Source organism: Strix aluco, chromosome 1 (assembly GCF_031877795.1).
Source record: "Strix aluco isolate bStrAlu1 chromosome 1, bStrAlu1.hap1, whole genome shotgun sequence".
In the NCBI taxonomy this organism is placed as follows: Eukaryota; Metazoa; Chordata; class Aves; order Strigiformes; family Strigidae; genus Strix; species Strix aluco.
Genome location: NC_133931.1, coordinates 56,184,481 through 56,189,255, shown reverse-complemented (window position 1 = coordinate 56,189,255; position 4,775 = coordinate 56,184,481).

The window sequence follows — 4,775 nt, the reverse complement described above, 5'->3', positions numbered from 1 at the left end:
ATTTCTTTGACTATATTTTCAGTGCCCACAGCTATACACCGCTATTATACTTTAAGCTGCTGCTTTGAAAAAGCAGGAGTTTTGACAAAAGAGACGCTTACTCAGTAGGCAGCAGAGAGAAGCAATTGCTAATCCAACAGGGCAGGTCACGGACTCCTTCAGTGGCGGAGCTTCAGGGACCCCTAATGGACATCTCCCACCAGTGCGCCTGCCCTTGCAGGAAATCCAAGCCATGCCATAAAAACTTGTCATACTCAAACCTACTCGTTTCAAGCTTAATATGAACTCTGGCACTTCGGCTTTTCATTATTAAGTTGGAACATATTTATAGCTCGCAGTCAAGGCGACTGTACCTACTAGGATGCCACCTTCGTATTTTGACCATTTGAAATGTTCTAAGGCAGAAGGAAGAGAAACGTGAACAGACCCTGTTTAATGCAGCCATTCTGACAACTAGTTAGGGCAAAGCTAATCCAACTTTTTAAAAACTAGAGACAACTATTTGTACGTCTCTCAACAAGAAAAAAATGATGTTAAGGACTAACATCTCAAACTGACCCAGTTAAATTATTTTAAAAGGAAGATTTGTCATCAGCACAATCAAGAGCTTGTATAAACAACAGTAGTAATTTCAAAGACACAGTCCAAATATTTCTGCCTTTTCTTCCCAAAGTGAGACTATACCTGCCATTAGTACAGCAATGAGCTGTTTTCATTACAGGGAAAGGATTCTTTGGTTCAGCAAAACTACTACCCTTTCCACTGAATGAAAAACTGCCAGCACAAGAAGGGAGAATGAATTCATGCTGGTTGGTGCAGTTTCTTTTTGTCTTTCATAAACTGCAGAGATGAACTCATGTGAATGAACTCCCAATACGGGAAAGTGACCAAGCTGGAAACAGGCTGCATTCCCCATTCCCCCTCTAGAAAAGGTTTTTGTTCATGTTTTTTCTTTACTAGATTGGCTGCTCTGTTCCCCTTTTCCTACGTACCTTGCTTTTCTTCCCACCTCAGAAATTTACCTGCTATAAATTTTCCTATCTCAGTGAGATTTTGACACACAGAAAGGTAAAGGCATGGAACGCAAGGATCAGAGAGCTGATGCTAGCACTGACAGCTAGCAGAAAAGCCCCATTTAGACAAACGATAGCACTAGTCTGTATTGGCTTCTGAGGCTAACTGGATTAACTAGAAATCCTTGCCCATGTCAGAAAGACCTACCAAATTCCTAATCCTGCTTAAATCTAGCATTCTAAGTAATAATCACTTTATAATATCACTTTCACAAATAATAATGATAAAAAGGCAAACCAGTTAAGGCAAATCCTTCGCTGCCAGAAGTTCCTGCCCCTTCAGTGTGGTGACATAAATAACAGATTAAATTAAATTAATATCTGGTTGACAGAATCCCTTGGAAGGCAGTCCTGAAGGGTAAAGGAGTCCAGGAAGCCTGGACATTCATCAAGGAGTAAATCTAAAAGGCACAGGAGCAGGCTGTCCGCATGTGCTGAAACATGAGCTGGGTGGGAAGAAGACCAGCCTGGCTGAACAGAGAGCTTTGGCTGAAACTCAAGAAAAACAGGAGTTTATCACCTTTGGAAGAAGGGGCAGACAACTCAGGAGGACTACAAAGATGTTGTGAGGTTATACAGGGAGAAAATTAGAAGACCCAAAGCCCAACTAGAACTTAGCTTGGCTACTGCTGTAAAAGACAATAAAAAACATTTCTATAAATACATAAGCAACAAAAGGAGGGCTAAGGAGAACCTCCAACCTTTATTGAATGGAGTGGGGGAAACATACTGACAAAGAATGAGGAAAAGTCTGAGATACTTAATGTCTTTGCCTCAGTCTTTAATAGTATGAGCGGTTGTTCTCAGGGTACCCAGCCCCTTGAGCTGGAAGACGAGGATGGGGAGCAGAATGTAGCCCCCATATTCCAAGGGGAAATGGTTAGTGACCTGGTACACCACTTAGACACACACAAGTCCATGAGGCCGGATGGGATTCACTCAAGGGTACTGAGGGAGCTGGCAGAAGTGCTCACCAAGACACTTCCCATCATTTATCAGCAGTCCTGCCTAAACGGGGAGGTCCCAGTCGACTGGAGCAAACCAGACATCCATCTACAAGAAGGGCTGGAAGGAGGATCCAGGGAACTACAGCCTGTCAGCCTGACCTTGGTGCTGGGCAAGGTTATGGAGCAGATCATCTTGAGAGCCATCATGCAGTACCTACAGGACAACCAGGTGATCAGGCCCAGTCAGCATGAGTTTATGAAAGGCAGGTCCTGCTTGACAAACCTGATCTCCTTCTATGACAAGGTAACCCACTTAATGGATGAGGGAAAGGCTGTGGGTATTGTCTACCTAGGCTTTAGTAAAGTCTTTGACACTCTTTCCCACAGCATTCCCCTGGAGAAACTGCCTGCTCATGGCTTGTACAGGTGCACTCTTCACTGGGTAAAAAAGTGGCTGGATGGCCAGGCCCAGAGAGCTGTGAATGGAGCTAAATCCAGCTGGCAGCTGGTCACAAGTGGTGTTCCCCAGGGCTCAGTGTTGGGGCCAGTTCTGTTTAATCTTTCTCAATGATCTGGACAAGGGGATCAAGTGCACCCTCAGTAAGTTTGCAGACAACACCAAGTTAGGCAGGAGTGTTGACCTGCTTGAGGGTAGGAAGGCTCTACAGAGGGATCTGGACAGGCTGGATCAATGGGCCGAGGCCAGTTGTGTGAGGTTCAGTAACGCTGAGTGCCGGGTCCTACCCTTGGGTCGCAAAAACCCCGTGCAACGCTTGGGGAAGAACAGCTGGAAAGCTGCCCAGTGGAAGGACCTGGGGGTGTTGGTCGACAGCCGGATGAATATGATCCAGCAGTGCGCCCAGGTGGCCAAGAAGGTCAAAAGCATCCTGGCTTGTATCAGAAATAGCGTGGCCAGCAGGACTGGGGGAGTGATCGTCCCCTGTACTTGACACTGGTGAGGCTGCACCTTGAAGACTGTGTTCAGTTTTGGGCCCCTCACTACAAAAAAGACATTGAGGTGCTGGAGTGTGTCCAGAGAAGGGCAATGAAGCTGGTGAAGGGTCTAGAGCACAAGTCCTATGAGGAGCAGCTGAGGGAACTGGGGTTGTTTAGCCTGGAGGAAAGGAGGCTCAGGGGTTACCTTATCACTCTCTACAACCGCCTGAAAGGGGGTTGTGTCAAGGTGGGTGTTGGGTCTCTTTACCCAAGTAACCAGGGATAGGACAAGAGGGAATGGGCTCAAGTTGTTCCAGAGGAGGTTTAGATTAGGTATTAGGAAAAATTTCTTCACCAAAAGGGTTGTCAAGCACTGGGACAGGCTGCCCAGGGGTGCAGTTGAGCCATCATTTTGTGAGGTGTTTGAAAGACATGCAGATGTGGTGCTTAGGGACATGGTTTAGTGGTGGACTTGCCAGCATTAGGTTAATGGTTGAACTCAATGATCTTGAAGGTCTTTTCCAATCTAAACAATTCTATGATTCTATAAATGAAGAAATGCTGAAGTCTCCAGCAAGGGCACAAACACACAGCCCTCAATCTGCTTTAGCAAGTCACCATATCCTGGCTTTTAACTTCCAGTCCTTTCTTCCACCTTCTTCTCATCCTCCTTCATCAGAAGTACCAAACATTGACATTCATAGCGTATCTCTGCTCTGAAGGAGCAGAACATCTGGTCAAAAAAAGATGTGACTATCACTATTCCTTTAGCGCACACAGCACAACAATGCATAATTCAAGATGTCCTGGTAAACCAGTGGTTTCCAGCTTTTTCCATATCATGACTCACTATTACAGAAGAGAGGTTTCCATTCTTCCTACTGCCCTTCTGTTCACATATGAAGAAATGATCTGTTAACTCAACCCACTGGTTGAATGTCCCTTATAGGCAGATCTAAAACTTTATGGATACAATCAGATATTATATCAGTCTTTTAAGAGATACTAACTTTGGTTTTGGTACAAGACGCAGTGCTAACTGGACATACCACTGAAATTGTGTGATTTCAGGAATTTACTGGATTAAATCCTAATGACACTGAAATCAGTGGCAAATCACCATTCAGTGGCCACAATCTATTTACCATTATTTCATGAAAGTCAGGAAACCACCACTACTTTGGAGCAGATGTTACTATCCTATTTCTGACACTCCTGTGATTTCTGCTTGCCCTGTTTACTTATCAAAAGGCACTCCTGTGTATTTTCTTCAGCATGAAGAAACTGCCAGGGACTAGAGGACCTCAGCAGCATCTGATGAGTTTAGTGGTAAAGCATGTTGGGCTTTGAAGGAAACAATCCTCACACCCCTCCTGAAGAGTGGGAATGGGCTACCCTTAACCAGGGCTCCTGAAGAAAAAACAAACACAAGTTAGAACAGACTTAAAGCAGCAGCTGGTGCTCATCTGCCCTTTTTTTCATCCTTTGATCTCTCAGTGGTTGTGCAGACCATTCACACAGTCCATGGTTAGATGTCAACAAGGGTTGGGCTGACTGCTGAACTTCCATATGAGGCAACGGACCAGTAAGAAAAATTTTTCCCCACCCATCTTTCTGTGCTTTTCTGCAAATGCCTGCTACATAGAACAAGGATATAAATGAACTTTTTTGACTCTCATAAAAGTTGCAGAGGTAAAATCAGAAGACAAAACCCTCTTCAGTCTCACAGTATAATGGATACAAAGCAAACAGGTTTCCTGAACTTTTTATGATTTCCAATGAATAATCAAATACATTCAAGCACTCTTACATAAATATG